The sequence below is a fragment of the Jaculus jaculus genome, chromosome 4 (assembly GCF_020740685.1).
Source record: "Jaculus jaculus isolate mJacJac1 chromosome 4, mJacJac1.mat.Y.cur, whole genome shotgun sequence".
Taxonomy (NCBI): Eukaryota; Metazoa; Chordata; class Mammalia; order Rodentia; family Dipodidae; genus Jaculus; species Jaculus jaculus.
Window position 1 is genome coordinate 38,369,511 of NC_059105.1, and position 20,967 is coordinate 38,390,477.

Genomic DNA, 20,967 nt, shown 5'->3' on the forward strand with positions numbered 1-20,967 from the left:
AAAACTGGTTGGTGACTCTGATTGGGGTCTTTTATGGGAATTTACTAGGTGGGGCTGAGCCAGTCAGTCCAGTTCCTACACCGGGTGCCTAGGCACCGTGTAGTCTTATTCACATCTTCCTGACAGCTTTCTAGGGAAGGGACTCCATCAGGGAAGAAGAGCCGAGAAACCAGATCCCAGGCTTTGTGTACAGGGGGCCCTTGTAATCTCATCGACATCTTCATGTCCAGTTTCTAGGAAGAAGTACTCTTGTTCACATCCTCATGTCAGATTTCCAGGGAGCGAGGAGGACTCCAAGTCAACCCTCTTACAGGGTATCAAAAGGACATTTCCCCTTTTCAAAACACTGTTCAGTTGGGGCGGGGCTGTGACCCTCAGCTGCCTAGCCAATTGCTGGCTTCTGCCCCGCTCTGAAGAGGTGACCCTACCTGCCTCACTAGTGCTGGCATTATAGGTGTGTGCCACTACCCTTGGCCAAATATGCCATTTGCTCTATACCACATGTCATTCTAAGCATGTCACATACCTTAAATCATTTACTCTTCACATCACCTCTAACATAAGCTCTTACTATTCCTGTTTTATAGATGAGGAAGCCAAGGCCGAGTACTGAAGCTCAATGGGAGTTCTCCGGCTCCAGCATGATTATGGCTGCTTCTCCAAAGCAGCCCTTGTCACTGTACCGCATTTGCTTATTGCTTCACACTCTTCCCATCTGTTAAGTTCTTGATGCATAACTAAACATCCCAAATATAGTAGCTAAGAGCAACAATTTGTATCTCAGGAATTGGGTCAGGAAATCATACAGGGCTTTGAGTAGGTTGTTTTTCTGTCCCACTTAGCATTGCCTGGTGTTGCTCTGTGGCATTCAGCTGGTGACTGGGTTGACCTGGAAGGTTTCCAAAGGCCACACTCACATGCCTAGCACCTCAGGGCTCTTCCAGGTGGCCTCCTCCTTCATGTCATTCGTTATCAGCCTGGAGCATAGTGAAACTGGCTTTTCAGAAAAGGATGTAGAAACTTCTTTATTGCTTAAAGCCTTAATTCAGATGTTCCAGAACTTAATTTCTGCTATAATGAATTAGTTTAAGTAAACTAAAAGATGTCACATAATTTTTTTTTTTTCTGGGGAGACATGAACACACATCTATTCACCTCAAATATGGCTCAGATGACAGACTAAAGCACGATTGCACCAAAATCCATATTTGGTGAACCAGTGAGTTTATTGGGGTTACTTTCAGACCACAGGCCAGGGTTTACAGGAGCATGGATGGCTCAAAGACAGCTATTTCACCAAGGAGGTGGAGACTTCAAGACCAGCCTGAGCTACATGAGCTCTAGGCCAACTTTGGCAACATGGAAAGAACCTGTCTTAAAAAAAAAAAAAGAGAGAGAGAGAGAAAAGAAAAGGAATACACAGTATTCACTACCCTACTATGCAATACAAAACTTAGTAATAGCCATTGACTAATTTTCCCATACTCCCTTCTCTTACTCTCACAGTTTCTGGTAATCACTATTCTATTCTCAACTTCTATGAGATCAACTTCAAAAAATATAATGCCTTCTATTTTTAATATATTTTATTTACTTATTTACTTGAGAGAGACAGAAGGAGAAAGAGAGTGGGTCGGAGGGAGAGAGTGAATAGGCATGTTCGGGTCTCCTGCTACTGCAAACAAATTCCAGGTGCATTTGCCACTTCTTGTGTCTGGGTTTACATGGGTACTGAGAATCTAACCAAGAGCATCAGGCTTTGCAAGAAAGTACCTTTAACTGCTGAGCCACCTCTCCCACCTCAAGATCAACTTTTTTAATATTCCAAATTTGAATAAGATCACACAGCAGTTGTCTTTCTGTGCCTGGCTTGTTACACTTAATTTAACATTCTCTGGATCCATGTTCTCCCAAATGATAGGGTTCCATCCTTTTAAAAAGACTAGATATGGGCTGGAGAGATGGCTTAGCGGTTAAGCGCTTGCCTGTGAAGCCTAAGGACCCCGGTTCGAGGCTCGGTTCCCCAGGTCCCACGTTAGCCAGATGCGCAAGGGGGCGCATGCGTCTGGAGTTCGTTTGCAGTGGCTGGAAGCCCTGGCGCGCCCATTCTCTCTCTCCCCCTCTATCTGTCTTTCTCTCTGTGTCTGTCGCTCTCAAATAAATAAAAAATTAAAAAAAAAAAGACTAGATAGTAGTCCCTTGTGTATATAGACATTTTGTCAATGGTGTACACTTAGGTTGATTCTATTTCTTGGCTTTTGTGACTAGTGTCACAAGAAACATGGGAATGCAGATCTACCTTAATGTACTGATTTTCTTTGGCTATGTACTCAGTAGATTGCTGATGGTTTGCATTCTAGTTCCCGAGGAGCCTCCATACTGTTTTCCATTTCTATGGAGGGTTGGTGTTGTGGACACAGTCATGGGCAGTGAATGGATTTTTCCCAAGTCAGGTCAGAGCAGAAAAAGCCAAGTTTATTGAATACAGCACAGGGAACATGGTCAGGCCAATGGTGGAACTGCCTGCAGCCATGGAGGACTAGGGCTCTCTTCTATTGGAGCTGCCCTCTGTTCCCTTTGGTGTCTTGACAGGGCGCCATGCAAATGAGGGCCGTTCTGATTGGTCAGTGTTTGACATGGGCTGCAGCTCTGAGGTTAGTTTGGATCATCCATGCTCAATCCTAATCCTGCTATTCTTACAGTATCCCTCAGACCTGCTTGCTCTTCCAAAATAGTATGGCACTAACCACCATTCCTACAAACCATTTATATGAGACTTTCTCCTCTCATTCTGCCTTGCATTCATACTCTTTTGTCTATTTTAAAATTTATTTTTATTTTTATTTATTTATTTGAGAGCGACAGGCAGAGAGAGAGAGAGAAAGAATGGGCATGCCAGGGCCTCCAGCCACAGAAAACGAACTCCAGACTCATGCGCCCCCTTGTGCATCTGGCTAATATTGGTCCTGGGGAATCAAGCCTCGAACCGGGGTCCTTAGGCTTCACAGGCAAGTGCTTAACCACTAAGCCATCTCTCCAGCCCTCTTATGTCTTTTTTGATAATGGTCACTCTAAATGGAATAAGATATGTCTCATTGTAACTCTGATTTGCATTTTCCTGCTGTTCAGTGATACTAAGTATTCCCTTGCTGGCCTTTTGTCGTCTTCTTCTTCTTCTCCTCCTCCTCCTTCTTCTTCTTTCTCCTCCTCCTCCTCCTTCTTTTTTTTTTGGTTTTTCGAGGGAGGGTCTCACTCTAGCCCAGGCTGACCTGGAATTCACTATGGAGTCTCAAGGTAGCCTCAAACTCACAGTGATCCTCCTACCTCTGCCTCCCGAGTGCTGGGATTAAAGGCATGCGCCACCACGCCTGGCTTCTTTTTGTCTTCTTTTGAAAAAGGTCTGTTTCTTTTTTCTTTTTGGGCTGGGAATTGAAGTTCACACTTGCAGGCAAGCACTCTGTCACCAGGCTTTATCCATAGCTGCCCCCTTTTTTTTTCCTGAATAAATATCTCTACTAAGTTATCCAGGTTGGCCTTAAACTCACTCTGTAGCCCAAGCAGGACTTGAACTTGTGATCCTCCTGCCTCATCCTGCCAAGTAGCTGGGATTTTTAGCTGGTGCCATCAGGCCTGGGTTACTGATCATTTTCAAACTGTTAATTCTTGCTCCTGGGTTGCGTTGTATAGGAGACGAATATTTTCCCACGCTGTGTAGTGTCTCCTCAAACTGGTGAATAATTTCCTTTGCTGTGTAGATGTTTAGTTTGATGTAAGCTAGCTGTCTGTTTTTACTTATGCTTTTCAAGTCTTACTGTAAATATTTTTGCCCATCCCAATATTAGGAAGTGTTTCTCCTATTTTCTCATTTGGAGTCTTACATTTAAGGTTTTAGTTAACTTTTTTTTAAAAAAATTTTTATTTATTTATTTATTTGAGAGAGACAGACACAGAGAGAAAGACAGAGGGAGAGAGAGAGAATGGGCGCACCAGGGCTTCCAGCCTCTGCAAACAAACTCCAGACGTGTGCGCCCCCTTGTGCATCTGGCTAACATGGGACCTGGGGAACCGAGCCTCGAACTGGGGTCCTTAGGCTTCACAGGCAAGCGCTTAACTGCTAAGCCATCTCTCCAGCCCAGGTTTTAGTTAACTTTGAGTTGTTTTTTTCAAAAAATATTTTATTTGTGAGAGAGAGAGAGAGAGGGAGGGAGGGAGAACATCGGCACACCAGGGCCTCCATTTACTGCAAATGGACTCCAGATCCATGCACCACCTTGTGCATCTGGCTTAAGTAGGACGGGGGAATTGAACCCAGGTCCTTAGGGTTCACAGGCAAGTGCCTTAACCACTAAACCATCTCTCCAGCCCCCTTGAGTTGGTTTTTGAATAGGCTAAGTATAGGTATAGTTTCAGTCTTTTGAATACAGCTACCCAATTTTCCCAGCACCGTTTATTGAAGAGACTATCTTTTCATCAGTGTGTACTCTTTGTATTTGTCAAAAATTAGTTGGTGAGTTGGGCAACCGGAGCCCATGGGCAATGTCAGCACTTGGGAGGTCAGAGTAGGACTGTGAGTTCCAGATTATTCTCAGCTACCTGGTGAGTCAGAGGCCAGCATGGGTAACATGAGATTGTGCCTAAAAAAACAAAATCATCTGGATAAAGCTGGGTGTGTACAGATTACATCTGTAATCTGAACACACTCAAGTTAAACGCCAGCAGCCTGGGCTACACAGTGAGATCCTGATTCAAAACCTGAAAAGAAACAAAATAGAAATCAGCTGTTTATAAATGCATTAGTGTACTTCTAGGTTCTTTATTCTATTTCGTTGATCTGTATGTTCCTTTTATGCTACTGCAATACTAGTTTGATTGTTATAACTTTGTACTATCTACCTATCTTATTTAGTTTGGTGTTTTGAGACAGGGGCTTACTCTGTACACCAAGCTTACCTCAAACTCATGGCAATACTTCTGTCTTGGCCTCCTGAGTGCTGTTAATACAGGTGTCACTAGCCAGGCGTGGTAGTGCATGCCTTAAATCCCAGCACTCGGGAGGCAGAGGTAGGAGGATCGCCATGAGTTCAAGGCCACCCTGAGACTACAGGGGGAATTCCAGGTCAGCCTGAGCTAGACTGAGACCCTACCTTGAAAAACAACAAACAAACAAAAAATACAGGTGTCACTATCATGCTTGCCTCCCCTCTGTCATGTCAATGTTGTTGTAGTGCTGAGAATCAAAACCAGAGCTTTGTGCGTGCTAGACAAGCACTGAACAACTGGGCTACATCCATAGCCACTATATCCTTTTCATGTTTAAAAGTTTTAGAAGCCAGGGACATACAAGTTTGAGGCTACCCTGGACTACATGAGACCCTGTATTGAAAAACAAAATTTAAAAATAACGCCAAACTAAACAAAACAAGAAGAAATATAGAAAGTATTTTTAAAATATTTTTTTATTTTTATTTATTTATTTGAGAGCGACAGACACAGAGAGAAAGACAGATAGAGGGAGAGAGAGAGAATGAGCGCACCAGGGCTTCCAGCCTTTGCAAATGAACTCCAGACGCGTGCGCCCCTTGTGCATCTGGCTAATGTGGGACCTGGGGAACTGAGCCTTGAACTGGGGTCCTTAGGCTTCACAGGCGAGTGCTTAACCGCTAAGCCATCTCTCCAGCCCAGAAAGTATTTTTAAGCATATGATTAAGTCAAGAAATACGAATGACATAGAATAACAAGTTAATTTTTTCACTCACTTGCTCCCAGGTCTCTCCAGTTGTAGGTACTCTTAAATGTAGTCTCTTTTTTCTTCTTTCTTTCCTTCCTTTCTTTTCTTTTTTTCTTTTTTTTTTTCGAGGTAGGGTCTCACTCTAGCCTAGGCTGATCTAGAACTAACTATGTAGTGTCAGGGTGGCCTCGAACTCACTGCCTCCTGAGTGCTAGGATTAAAGGCGTGCACCACCACGCCCAGTTTAAAGGTAATCTCTTAGAGCTAATATATGATTTTTCAAGGACAAAGATAGATGTCACAGCTACCTACCAACATACTTATCTCTCCTGAACAGCTACATAGGTAACACATAACTGGTAGAATCAGCATCTAACATTTTATTGATGACCTCCATCCATATGGGCAGTCTATTGCTCTTTTAAGTGCTTGTACAAAATGGTTGTACAATTGCATCATTAGGTTCCAAAATTAGGTGCAACTGTTGCTTTCAGTAGACCTGAAAAAGGAGAGATTACAGATTGGGGTGAGGAAAAGGTAAAAAAAAAAAAATTAAAGTACACAGGAAATGAGGAAGAAGAAAAACAACTAAAATAGAAACAAGAACAAGCTTATCTGTTGAGGAGAAAGCAAGAAGAGAGGTAGGATTGAATATAGATGAAAGAGAGGGATAAGTAATGGAGAAAAGTCCAAGACCACTGGAAGGATTTCTGAGTTCTGGTGGAGGGATTAGCCTTGAGAAGACAGAACACTTCAAAGGGGCTGCAGGTAGATTTTGCACAGTGGCTCATGGGAATTGACAAAATTCATCTTCTAGAGGTCTCACTTTCTGGGATAGATGGGATTAGGCAATATTCTGAGCAGCAATGTGTTAACTATGACAGATTTAGGCTCAGCGATTAAGCCTGGCTGTGTCGAAGCCCTGACTGAAGCTGTGTGTTGTAGTTACCTTTTCTTTGCTGGGACAAACATCTGACCAGAAGAAGCTTATGGGAGGAAAGGGTTTATTTCAGATTTACAGATTACAGGGGACGCTCCATCATGGTAGAAGAAGCTGGCTCACTTCAGCATATACATCCACAGCAGAGAGCTGCTGCCAGCACCAGCAAGCACAAATGGCCAGAGCTCAAAGTGGCCCTCTACACGCGAAGTAGGGGGACTGAAGTCCCACCCCCAGCCCCAGTGACATTCCTCCTACAACAGAGATCTGCCTGCTGGAGACTTAAGTAGGGAGTTTAATCTTAATCAAAAATACCTGAGTTGGCTGGGTGTGGTGGTACACACCTTTAATCCCAGCATTGGGAGGCAGTAGTAGGAGGATCACTGTGAGGTCAAGGTCAGCCTGAGACTCCATAGTGAGCTAGAGCGAGACCCTACCTCAAAACAACAAACAAAAAAAGCCCCTGAGTCTATGGGGGAACATACATTTACACTCAAACCACCACAGTGTGTGACCTTCCTGACATGAGGGAAGATATTCTAAAGAGACACACTTGTGCCTCTTCCTTCTAGCCATCAGACAGTTGAGACAATGGCACTCAAGGAATCGGAGTTTCCCTGGGGGTCTCAGGCTGGGTTGGTTTCCTGGTGCCAGCTAAGAGGAACTTGTCTTCCAGAAAGAGAAGTTACATTTCTGACAACTTGTCAGATCCCCTTGCAGGACAGACCTGGAGCTATTACAGCAGGACCAAGACTAATTAGTATGCAAGTATGCATACTTCTGACCCTCTTTTTTTGGTTTTTCAAGGTAGGGTCTCACTCTAGCTCAGGTTGTCTTGGAATTCACTCTGTAGTCTCAGAGTGGCCTCGAACTCACAGCAATCCTCCTACCTCTTCTTCTCGAGTGTCGGGATTAAAGGCATGTGCCACCACACCCAGCTTGGCCCTCTTATTTAAACCTAAACCTCATGCAGGACCCCAAAACTGGACTTGGGGGAGTCACTGGACCTCCATTTGTTCTTTTTTTTTTTTTTTCCGAGGTAGGGTCTCACTTTAGCTCAGGATGACCTGGAATTCACTATGTAGCCTCAGGGTGGCCTTGAACTCCTGGTGATCCTCCTACCTCTGCCTCCCAAGTGCTGGGATTAAAGGTATGCACCACCACTCCCGGCTTTTGTTCCTTTTTAAAAAAAACATTTTATTTATCTATTTGAGAGGAAAGGAGAGTGGGAGAATAGGTGCACCAGGGCCTCTAGCCACTGCAAATGAACTCCAGATGCATGTGCCACCCTGTGCATCTTGCTTACATGGGACCTGGAGAAATGAACGTGGGTCCTTAGGCTTTGCAGGCATACACCTTAACCACTAAGCCATCTCTCCAGCCCTCCATTTGTTCCTTTAACTGGTCTGTTGAAGACAGGCAGCTGGCCCTCGTTTGTTAAGGCTGCCAGGGCCTGGGCTCCGATCCTAATAATTCTGGCAACTGCTCGACACCTTTGCTTTACAGTAAAGTCATTCTCAAATGCGTCATTTTGTGAACTGGTGCAGGAGTGGATGAGGTTGGTTGAACTGATAGAGTAAGTTCTGCAGGTGGCGGGAGCATTGAGGATGTAGTTGAGTCCAGGGTTGGGAGACAGGAGCTTCAAACCCCAACTATGGATCTACCCTTGCTGGTGTAATACTGTGCGGGGCAAGCACATTGATTTTATTCAGACCGTGTATTGGCGAAGCTTGTGGCAATCAGAGGAGGCCAGTTCATTTCTTCTTACCTCACTCTGTCTTTGACGTTATAACTAGTAAGAACACAGCGTGGACACCTAGGCGAACCCGCCCAGGAGGCGGTGACGTCACTCGAGAGGAGGGAGGGATGCGATCTTAGGGAGCAGTCCACGAGGACAGTTTGAAGCTGGTTTAGTTTTTCACCTTTTTTGGAGACATGTTTCATGTAGCCTAGGCTGGCCTCGAACTCGCTTTGACCTTCAACACCTCTGATCCTCCTCCTCCCGTTTCGAAAGTGCTGGGATTACAGGCTGGAGCCATCATCACACCTGGCTAGGTTTTGCACTCTTATTTCCATGTCTTGCAGTTTGAGGGGGTAACAGAACACGCCCAACACACGCACCCATTGCCTACCGTTACCATGGAAACCGGGGTAGCTATGTCGGGACGATCCGAGTGTTCCTCCACGCTGAAACTAACAAGGACATCGACGGCTCCGCCTACTCCAGCACGGGCCGGTGCGCCGAACTCATTCGAAGTATTTTGATCCCTACCAGTCGCCGTCGGCCGTCTCCCTCTTAGCCCCGCCCACTACGGGTGCGCTCCCGCCCTCCCCCCTCCGCAGGTCTCCGCCGGGTCCGCCCCTGTTCCGAGGCCCCGCCTCCCCGTGAATCAGCTGATCTCGCGAAGTCGCGGTGCTGTGCGGCTCCCGCTGGGTGCCCGCCGAGCTCGGTACTGCGGGTGGAGCGTCAGGTGAGGCAGCGCGGGTCTCCGGGGGCGCTTGGGCCTCCGGGGCGGGTCGGCCGGGACCTCCGGGGTACGAGCGAGGCGGAGGCTCGGGCCGCGGTTCCCGGGCGCGCTGCTCTGGCCTGCGGAGACGGCGCCTGACCCGAGGAGCCGGCGGGCGAGGGGGCCCGGCCCCAGGTTCGCCCACTCGTCGGGTTCCACTCTCCGGAGTCCCGGGCGCCACTGCCGAGGTCCCGGCCGCTGAGATTCCTTCCTGCCCCTTCTTCCCGCCTCCACCCACGCTGCGCCCCGTCCATTCATCCACGAGGGTTGGGTGAATGCTCGCGCTGGGAGCTGGGCCACCGGGTCCCCGGCCGTGCACCTTGCAGGGTGGGTGCCCCCGGCCGCCGATTGCCCCCGGTGCAAATCGTCGTGAAGGGGGCGTCGAGGCGTTGGGTTGCTGGAAGCAGCACTTGATGAAAAAGAGAATGACTTTGACGTTACTAATGAGTAGTTTGGCTAAGTCCCCAGAGTGTCGAGAGATCGTGAAAGGAGAGGATAAACGTCGAGAAGTCAGGGAGAACCTGGGGCCATGGTAACGGGCATGGCTCGCACTCTTGGTCCGCCCGGCAGTCTTGCTATTTTGGAGACAAGCAACGTAGAACTGCCCAGAACCTGCACGGGAAGGAAGGGGCATAACACAGAAGTTGCGCATCCAGCAATAGCATTGTGTTTCCCATTTGGTTTACGAATGAAAAGGAAATTAACTGCTGTACTCAAATTGAGGGCTTTATACCGTTGGTGGTTGTAAATGTTAAACAACTGTTAAGGAATAAACGTGTGTGCAGGTATGAAAATTCAGCAAGTCAATTGGTCACACTTTTTCTGTTTATCATTATGCATGACTTGGAGTGACCATTTGGTATTTTGAGTAAGTGAACCATTAGGGGGTTGAAATAAATGAAAAGTTTGCCTTTTTTGGGAAACAAGGTGCCACCATTCCGGCTTCACGATATTTTAACCTTAGTAAGAGTAGTGGCTTAGAACCTAGGCTTTGGATCTAGTCGTATCTGGAGTAACATCTTTGAACAAGTTACTGAACTCTCTCCCTCAGTTTCTGTAACTGTAAACTGGGGCTTTCAAATGCTTTCCTAAGGAAGGGAATATAGCTCAGTGGTAGAACTCTTGCCTAGATTGTATGAGGCCCTCGGTTCAATTCCCAGCACTGTCAAAAAAAAACAACCCACAAAACTTCCCTGCTGTTAGTACCGTTATATCTACATTTATTACTCTGCCTGGATCACAGAAAATGGTCAGTATGTAGTAACTCTTTATTAATGATTACTAGTACATCACGTTCCAGTCTATATCGTGACTTTTTGTTTATTAAGAAAAGGTTTGAATTCAGACTTAAACATGGACATTTAGAGAGTAAGAAGACAATAATGCATGCCCTAGAGTGGACACAGGCTTGTCAGGAGAGACTTGTTGATAGATAGCTTGACTGAACAACTGTATTTCCCTTAAAAATAGTTATTTATTTGAAAGAGAGAAAGAGTGAGAGCTTATGCCAGGGTCTCTTGCCGCTGCAAATGAACTCCAAATGCATGCGCTGTTTCTTGTATCTGGCTTTATATAGGTATTGGGGAATTGAACCGGGGCCATCAGACTTGTAAGCAAATGCCTTTAACCACTGAGTTGTCTCTCCAGCCCCTATAGTTTGCTTTTTAAAAATTGATTTCCAATTTTTTCATTTGTAAGCAGAGAGACAAGTGGGGGGAATTGGTGTCCTAGGGCCTCTAGTCACTCACAAATGAACTCCAGATGCATGTGCCACTGGCTTTACATGGGTCCTAGGGAATCAAATCCAGATCATTTTAGGCTCTACAGGCAAGTGCCTTAACTGTTGAGCCATCTCCCCAGCCATATATATAGTTTGCTTTTTTAAGGCAAAGAGTTTTCCAGATAATTTCATGATACTTTAAAAAAATATTATTTATTTATTTTCAAGCAGAAGGAAGAGAGACCGGAGTGTGTGTGTGTGTGGGGGGGGGGGGGAATGGGCATTCCAGGGCCTCTAGCCCAGCAAATAAATTACAGATGCATGCGCCACTGTGCATCTGTCTTTACGTGGGTCCTAGAGAATCGAACCTGGGTCATTAGGTATTGCAGGCAAGCGCCTTAACTTCTGGGCCATCTCTTCAGCCCTGATACTTATTTTTTTTAACAGAAAAATGCAGTTTCAAGTTAGTCTCTCTATTAACTTTGGTAGTCCATTGTTGTAGTACGTTTTTTGTCGTGGGATAAAGCACCCAATCCAAAGCAGCTAATGGGAACAAAAGGTTTTTTTATTTTTGCTTATACTCTGGAGGGAAAGCTTCATGATAACAGGGGACAGCATGGCATGAGCAGAGGCTGGGCATCATCTCTGCCACAGCAGTAGAAAACAGCAGGAGAGTGAGTTGACCTTTGCCTAGGGGGAGCTGACTGTAACATCCCTAAGTCCCCCTCCAACCACAGTGAGGTTCCACCTCTTCCAGCAAGGCTCCACCTCCAGAATTACCACCAACTGGGAACCCTTCAAAACACTGAGTTTATTGGTTGGGCCTCTGATCCATAAAGGCATGTAATGCGGAAAATATGCTGAAGTAATCCATACCTACTTTAAATTTCCTCAACTATAACTAGCATTGGCATAGTCAGTGTTCATAGTTACAGCAGAACTGTTGAAAGCTGTTTCGCAGTGTTAACATTTGAAAACACGGGCTCACCACTTTAATCCAGTACTTGGGAGGCTGCTACAGAGTGTGTTTCAGGTCAGCCTGGGCTAGAGTGAAATCCTGACTCCAAAAAAGGAAAAGAGAAGAGAAGAGAAAAGACGGGAAAGGAGGCGAAGGGAAGGAAGGGGAAGAAAAGAAAAAGAGAGTGAAAGACAGGAAGGAAGGAAGAGGGAGGGAAGGAAGTCAGGAGGGAGGGAAGACATTCGTCTAGAAAATAAGTCTCAAACAGGTAACTTGGAGAATTCATTTTTTTCCTTTTAAGTATGTGTGTGTGTATGTGTGTGTATGTACATGTGGACATGAGAATAACTTTAAGGTTGGTTGTCTTCCTCCATCTTTGAGGCGAATTTCTCATTTTGCTGCTGAGAAGGCCAGTCTAGTTACCCTTTTCCTCAGCTTCTGGGAGCACAGATACATGTGCCAGGTTGCATCTGGCTTTATCTGGGTGCTGGTGACTCAAACTGGTACTTGGGTGAGCAGGCTTGGAAGCAAGGGCCGTTAATCTCCAAGACTTCTCCCCAGCCTCCTAATGGTATTTCTAAAGAATGTCATTGGCTTGTAACAAATTTCTATAATAGTCTTCCATAATCCTATGCTTATTTATTTATTTGCAAGAAGAGAGGGGGAGAGAGAAAATATGAAGGGGTGCAACAGGGCTTCTTGCCACTGCAAATGAACTCCAGATGTAGGTGCTGCTTTGTGTGCCTGGCTTTACAGGAGTACAGGGGAATTGACCTCAGGCTGTCTGCCTTTGCAATCAAGCTTCTTTAACCACTGAGCAATCTCCTCAGCCCCTTCTATATTTCCTTTAATTAAGAAAAATTGGAGTTTATTTATTTATTTTTGAGAGAGAGAGAATGGGCCCACCAGGACCTTTCAGCTGCTGTGAATGAACTCCAGGCATGTGCGCCCCTTTGTGTGCATGTGTGACATTTCACACTGCATCCCTGTGTGTCTGGCTTCACGGGGCCTAGAGATTCGAACATGTGTTCTTAGGCTTTGCAGGAAAGTGCCTTAATTGCTAAGCCATCTCTCCAGCCCATAAAATAGTAATTTATTAAGAAAGGTTTTATTTCTTTTTGAGGCAAGGATTCTGTAGATAGCCCAAGTAGCCTAAGTTACACTGTAGCTCAGGCTGGTCTCAAACTTGTAATAATTCCCCTGCCTACGCCTCCAAGTACAGGCTGACCTGGAACTCACTATGTGGTCTCAGGGTGCCCTAGAACTCATGGCAATCCTCCTGCCTCTACCTCCTCAGTGCTGGGATTAAAGGTGTGTGCCACCACGCCCTGCTCTGAAGTTCCAGTTTTTAAAGCTTCTTATTATTTAGGGACAAGAGAGTCTCTACCTGCATGAGCTAAGGGGAAACTTGAGAATGTCTAAGCTTGGAGACTGGAGGACCATTATTAGTGGGAATTTAGAAATGATGTCATTATTTGAGAGGTCAGTCTATATAAACAATAAAACATAGAGCAGATAATTTACCTAGTTCTAAGATGTAATTCTGTGTTAATAAGAGACTAGGTAAGGTATGAGCTGAAGAAGTACAAAGGAAGGTAGAGTGGAGACATTTGAGATTGTATAAGAAAGCCTGCTTTGAGATAGAATTTGAACTCCTTTGCAGTCAGTAGGAGTGCTGTGAGAATTGTGTGTGTGTGTTAGTTTGTGATGTCTTCCATAGCCTCTTGTGTTTTCAATGCTTGATGACACTTTGGGAGTAGGTGTGTTGCTGGGGGATGTCTTTGGGGTGTTAAAGCCTGAGAGTGCCCCTTTGCCAGCTCTCTTTGCCACTCTTGCTGTTCTGCCAGCTACTGTGGCAAGAAGTGATGCCAGTCTCTACCCTCCTTTCCCTGACATGCAGCTTCCCTCAAAACTGTAAGGTACGTAAGCCCTTTCCTCCCGTTAGGTGCTTCTGGTCAGGTGTTTTGTCCCAGCCTGGAGAAGCTAACACCACCTGTATGTGTGTGTTCATGTGTAAGTGGGGGTGTTGACACCACTGCGTGTGTGTGGAGGTCAGAGGGTAACTTTAGGTCTTTGTCTTCCATCTTGTTTGAGGCAATGTCTCATTTTAATTGTTGGTCACCAGACAAGCTGGCCTATAAGCTTCCAGAAACTCTTTTGTCCCCACCTCCTTTCTCACCATAGGTGTACTGCAATTATAGACTCTAGTCACAGTGTCTGGCTTTATTTTCAAAACATGGATTCTGGGGATATACTTTGCATGGCAAGTGTGTATCCACTTAGGCATTTAGCTTTTTTTAATTGACAACTTCCATGATTTTTTAAAAATTAAAAAAATTTTTTTTTCTTGTTTATTTATTTGAGAGTGACAAACAGAGAAAGAGGCAGAGAGAGAGAGAAAATGGGCATGCCAGGGCTTCCAGCCACTGCAAACGAACTCGACATGTGTGCCCCTTATGCATCTGGTTAACATGGGTCCTGGGGAATCGAGCCTTGAACCGGGGTCCTTAGGCTTCACAGGCAAGCGCTTAACCACTAAGCCATTCCTCCAGCCCAACTTCCATGATTGTAAACAATATCTTATGGTAATTCCCCCTGACCTCCCATTTAGCTTTTTTATAATTGTGCAGAATTAAGACGACCACATAGTCCAGTTGCCAGCTATCTTAATGATACAGATTTCCTTGGTAGAGTTTGCATCAGAGCTTTGCTTTGTAGCCCTTGGCTTTGATCCTCCTGCCTCTGCCTCCCAAGTGCAGACATTACAGTCATGTACTACTGTACTAACTTAGGTTTTCCCTTTTAGTTTTTCTTCTTGAGACAGGATCTCACACAGGTAACCCAGGCTGGCCTTGAGCTTTCACAGCTCTCTTGCCTCAGCTTCCTAAGTGCTGGGACTACAGGCATGAGCCACCATGCCTGGTTTGGGCTTTTTTTCTCTTTAACATTTTTTTTCTATTAATTTTTCTCCATTGATGGTTAGCTATTAGTAGTAATAAAAAAGTAGTAGCTTTTATAAGGCATTATTCCTTAAGAAAATGCTTGGTAACCAGAAGCATACAAGTAAAATAACAAGCTATTACTTGGTTATTTTTAGTATTATTCTCATTTTTATGTCTATATCTCCTGTTTCTCAGGATTTATGATGGCAGATTAGCTTAAGCGGTTGAGTTTTGTTTCCGGATGCAGGATCTCATACGGCCCAGGCTGACCTGGACCTTGTGTTCTCCCTGCTTCACCTCTCAAGCTCTGGGATTGTAGGTATACAACACCATGACTAGGTAAAAGTAAACCAGTGAGATATTGAGGAATTTCAGGGGAGTTATATTATAATTTGTTCAAATTTGGAGAAAACATGTTTTTTTTTTTTAAATTCGGACAGAAGAAGATAAACTTTTTAGTAGAAATTCATTTTGTTGCCAATGAATTATACCCAGAGAGAAGATCACCTTTAGTCTCATTAGGTCCACAAATTGACCAGCTCATGTTTCCCTTAATTATCAAGTATTTAAATATTTTGGTCACTTACACAGCTTCTGTCTTAGGAAGGTGGTGGCTTGGGCTGAACAGAGGCATCTGGCTATCATTCATTCCAGTGTTCTTTTCTCCCACAGTCTAAATTTTGTTGAGACAGTTTGTTAACTAAATCTGGGGTAGTTTTCTGAACAAATACCTAGCAGAAATCGTTGTAGAAACTGTGTGTGTGTGTGTGTGTGTGTGTGTGTGTGTGTGTGTGTGTGTGTGTGTTTAAGGTAGGGTCTCTCTCTGTAGCCCAGGCTGACCTGGAACACATTCAGTAGCCCCAGACTGGCCTCAAACTCACAGCGATCCTTCTACCTCACTTTCCCCAGTGCTGGGACTATAGACATGCACCACCACACCTGGCTGATTGGGGCACCTCTTTAAAACAGGAGAACAGTCCAATTGTCCATCAGTCGAAAAACAGCTAAACTGGTTTATTTATGCAATTGGATATACTTTTTTCCCTAGTTTAAAAAACGAATAAACTAGATCTATATTTAGTTTGCATACATCACAAGTACATAATACTGGGTGAAAATAAGCAAGTTGCCAGAGGGTATGTGTGCAGGGTAAAGTATGTTTCTGGTCCGTGTAAACCAGCCCGATAGCGTACGCTATTTGCTGGTACGTATATATCTAAAGAAAGTATAAGAGAGCCAGGCGTGGTGGTGTACACCTTTAATCCCAGCCCTCAGGGGGCAGAGGTAGGTGGACCACCATGAGTTTGAGGCCATCCTGAGACTACATAGTGAATTCCAGGTCAGCCTGAGCTAGAGTGAGGACCCTACCTTGATAAAAAGAAAAGAGTTTAAAAAGTAGCTAACTGGGCATGGTAGCATATACCTGTAATCCCAGCTTTTGGGAGGATGAAATAGGATTGCGAAGTCTAGGCTAGCCTGGGCTATGTAGCAAGCCCTACCTCAATGTAAAAGTGAAGCAAATTTAAAAATAGTTAATATCTGTAAAAACCAGGTGAAGAGTACCTGGTGGTATCATTCTTACAGTTTTACATATGGCTGTGATGGTCTGTGTGAGGCTAGCACTTTAATCTTGTTCTTTACAATCAGGACTTCCCACTGTATGTTTTGTGTATTTTACTCTATAGTTTCAGAGTAGTAGATCTGGAAAAATAACTTGTCTTCGTGCAGTAAGAATGGCATGTGCCGGGGCAGCTTCGCCGTGCAAAGCTGCTTTGCAGAGAGGAGACTGACAGTTATCTGTTCAATTTTACTTCGCAGTTTCACTGTATTCCTGGGAAAATGCTTTCTGCAGGACACTAGGAATGGGCCCTCTTTAATTGAGATGCTAGAGATTCTTGAGACATTACAGACACAAACTAGTCATGAACTCTCAAAACGTTGGGGAGCACGTTGACTCATGTGGCCTGGAAGAATTTGGGTATTTAGGTTATTGCATATGGTCATGGACACTTTTTTTTTAAAGTTTAATTTGGCTACATGAGTTATTAAATGTATTATTTGATGGGTATTAGAATTCCAGCAATTAAATTTCAAACATTACTGCAAAGGTTGTGCCTTTTATTTTTGTAGTAATATAAAATATTTCATAGGAATTTTTAGTAATCCTGAAAAATTCATTTTTAAAAATACAAAGCAGATACAAAAAGGAGATAAATGACCATTGCTGGGTATTTATTGTATCATATGTACCCTTCCCTTTTAGGGGATTTCCACAATCATAAGACTGCTAAGTGTTAGCAGTTTTCAGGGCAAAGAGAGTCATGAGAGAGAGAGAGAGAGAGAGAGAGGGAGAGAGAGAGCGCGTGCGCGCGCGCGCGCAAGAGAGAGAGAGACAGACAGACAGACAGAAACACAAAGACAGACAGAATGAATATAAACCAGGTATGATGGGCACACCTGTATTCTCAGGTTCTGGGCAGACTGAAGCAGCAGGATTGTAAGTTGGAGGCCAGCTTGGGCAGGTTAGCAAGACCCTATCTCAAAATAAGAAGGCCGGGCATGTAGGTCACTCAGTGTATGGTGTTTGTGTAGTGTGTGCAAGACCTTTGGTTCAGTGTGTGATACAGGGAGGGCGGGAGAGAGAAAAAAGAGATTTTCCTTTTTTATCTGACTTTGGCATTAATCAACTTTTTGTCCACTGTTTCCATGCTGCCTGTGTACTATTGTAATTACCTTCATGTTGCTGGGACAAAAGGCCTGACCAAAAGCAACTGGTGGGAGGGAAGGTTTTAGTTGGGCTTCCGGTTGAAGGGGCAGGCTTCATGATGGCAGGGAAAGAGTGGTAGAGCAGAGGCTGGACGTCACCCCTCGCCGTAGCAGGAGGGAGATAGCAGCAAGAAAGTGATCCGAGCTCTGGCCGGGGGGAGCTACTACAGCATTCCTACACCCACCATCAGCAGCACACCTCCAGCAAGGCTCTACCTCCCAAATTGCCACCTGCTGGGGACCAAGCCATTCAGAACACCTGGGCTTATGGGGGAACATCTGATTCAGCTTCTTATCTTCTAGTCCCTTAAATAGCTATCTTATTGGTGTCTTGGGCTGATTATACCTTGGCTATTAGATTTCCTGTTGTGGTATTAGAGTGGTTGTATTCATATAATCATTATTTTACTAAATAGTGGCCCCAAAGTGCAATAGTGGTGATGCAAAGGAGGCACCAGGACTAAAAGCATAGAGGGCAAATTACTTGTGGCCTTATGTGGTAGTATTACAAAGAAATATAGCGAAAACCATATCTGTGTGGGGTTCAGTAATGCCGCACTCATTCACTGAGGGTCTTGGAACTTAGACCTGTGTTGCTTTTTTCTTCACTGTGACTCCCCAGCAATAAGCAACTTAAGGGGGGGGTTGAGTTTATTTCAGCTTACAGCTTGAGGGGACATATACCACCATGGTGGGGAAAGTATTGTAGCAGGAGTGTGAGGTGGTTGGTTACAGCCCGTAGCTAGTCAACAAAAAGATTGCGTAGAAGTGGGGCTGGTGTGTAACCTTCAATACCTGTCCTCTAGTGACCTACGTCCTCCAGCTAGGCCCCTGCCCCCTAAACAGTGCCCGTGAGCTGGGAACCAAGTGTTCAGAGACACAGTCTGGGGGGAACATTCCATATTCAAAACATAATATCCCTGGGCTTCATGGGGGACTGCTCTAATATGGAGACTACTTAAGCACAGAAGCTCATTTCTACATATGTTTGGTCTACTTAGATATTTATTGATTACCTGCTATATATCAGAACTGGGCTAAGCAGCTGGGATATAGTTGATAAGCGCTCTTGCATTTCTTGCAGGCATCTTGAACTTAATGACAAAAAAAAAAATCTTATCTTTTGTGTAAGAATCCTGTTCCCCTGATTCTTTCCTGTTTCAGTAAATAGAGCCTCTAACACACAGGAGTTCAAATCAGAACCCAGAGCCCCTGCCCTGTCCTTGTAGAAATAGAATCTAACTGTGTAACCCAGGATGGCCTTGAGCTAATGATCGTCCTACCTTAGCTTCCTGAGAGCTGGGACTATAGATGTGCATCGCCACATCTGCCTGACACCATTCTTGAGCCTGCTTGCTTTATCCTCTACCTAATGTCTTGCCGTAGTTGTTCTTCCTGTCAGTTATTCATTCCTTTCTTCTCCACCGAGTTGGCATTGCATGAAATAGATGAGCTCAGAAGATGACCCAAATGAGTATGTGTTGGCAGAATATTCCTTACAGAGTGAGTTTGGGCAGTACATGGGCATGCTCATTATAATTTGGCTTAAACCATTTTTTTGAGGGGGGCTTAAAACTTTGGAAACAAATTGTCATCATTATTCAAATAAATCATTAAGACATCATGGAAGTTTTATTGGAAGCACTGCCCATTCCTAGTATGCTCTTTAAAATGTTATTTATTTATTTGTGTCTGGAGGTGGGGGTGGATACCAGGGCTTCTTAACACTGAAAATGAATGTCAGAAACTTGCACCGCTTTTATTTGTGTGTCTGGCTTACATGGGTGGCTTGGGTCTTGAACCTGGGTCGGTGGGCTTTGCAGGCAAGCACTGTAGTAGTTTGAATGGATTGGCCCCTAATATATTCAGGACTTTGTTAAAGTTCATCATTTAAATCTGTAGCCACTTGGCTGGAGGAGGTGTCACTTTGGGTGGATCCTGCAGTCCAGCCCCAAGGGGGTGCTGGTGGATTTGCAATTCCAGTCTAGAGATAGACAGAGTGCTCGAACTCTGCCTGGAGTTCCTAAGTGTGCTTGCTTGTGGGTGATGGTGTTGGCTTCTCTCTGTGCTTGGACCTGTGAAAGCAGGCCAGCTTCTTCTGCCATTATGGAACTTCCCCTGAATCTGTAAGCTTCAATAAATACCCCTTCCTCCATAACTGTGTCTCAGCAACCTGAGGCTGTCTGATACAAGCACCTTTAACTGCTGCCCCACCTTCTCAGCCCTGCCGATGTGCTTTTTAAGATGTTAAAAGTTCATAGCTTTGCCTAGCATGATGGCACATGCCTGTAGTCTCAGCTACTCAGGAGGCCAGGGTAATGAGATCACTTAAGCCTAGGAGTTCAAAGTCAACCTGAGTAGCATGGTATCCATATATCTACCTCCCCAATTCTTCCTCTCCCACATTAAAAAGCAAGCACATGGGCTAGAGAGAGGGCTTAGCGGTTAAGACGTTTGCCTGCAAAGCCAAAAGATCCTGGTTCAACTCTCAAGAACCCATGTAAGCCAGGTGCACAAGGGGGTGCATGAATCTGGAGTTTATCTGCAGTAGCTGGAGGCCCTGGCAGATCCATTTTCTCTCTCTTTCCCTCTTTCTCTCTCTCAACTAAATAAAATATATTTTAAAAAAAGACAAGCACATGAAAAAAACTGGACAGAATAAAAATTTTTAAAAGGGTGGGGCTGGAGAGATGGCTTAGTGGTTAAGGTGCTTGCTTGCCTGTAAAGCCTAAGGACCCATGTTTGATTCCCCAGTAACCCACATAAGCCAGATGCACATGGTGGCACATGCGCCTGGAGTGGTTTGCAGTGGATTACCCATCCCCCCTTCTCCTCTCCCTCTTCCTCCTCCTCTCTCCCTTCCTCTCTCCTCAAATAAATGAATAAATAAAAAACAAATAAAAAAGAAAGTGAACAAAATAATAAGAGTAGTTAAAAGTTGGGAGACTTGTACCAACCAAAAAATGGTAGTTTTTAGAATGCAACTTCTGAGTCCCTTATTTGGAACTCTTAAGAAAAGGTATGTTTTAGAATTGATTTTTTTCCCCTCTAGTACAAGGTGCATAAACTCTATGTTATATAACACCTCCATGGTGCCACATTGTAATCACAATATTTCTGTACAAGAGAAATATTTTTCCTAGAGGCATAAAAATGACAAATCACTTAACTAGCTAGGTTAGGTTTTGATGTTGGATGATTTGAGATTAGATTTTTGCTATCAGAAACTGAAAAAAAATGTTTTCAGAACTATTTGAACCACTTTCCTGGTTAAAGTATTGTGGGTCTCTTTCTCTTTCTCTCTGTTTCTTTCTCTGGGATCTTGCTGTGTGGTCCTGGCTGGCCTTGACCTCATGGCAATCCTCCTGCCTCAGCCTCCTGAGTGCTGCGATTACAGGCAAATGCC

The 20,967-nt window shown here is 44.6% G+C and overlaps 1 protein-coding gene across 3 annotated transcripts in view; it reads left to right on the forward strand.

Annotated features, from left to right (window-relative positions):
• Positions 1-9,005: 9,005 nt before the first annotated feature.
• Positions 9,006-20,967, forward strand: part of Als2 (alsin Rho guanine nucleotide exchange factor ALS2) — an 82,343-nt gene continuing 70,381 nt past the window's right edge. For all 3 annotated transcript variants that reach the window (XM_045147244.1, XM_045147245.1, XM_045147246.1), the window contains exon 1: positions 9,006-9,139. The gene's annotated coding sequence lies outside the window, so the exon portion shown is untranslated. The remainder of the gene's footprint in view (positions 9,140-20,967) is intronic.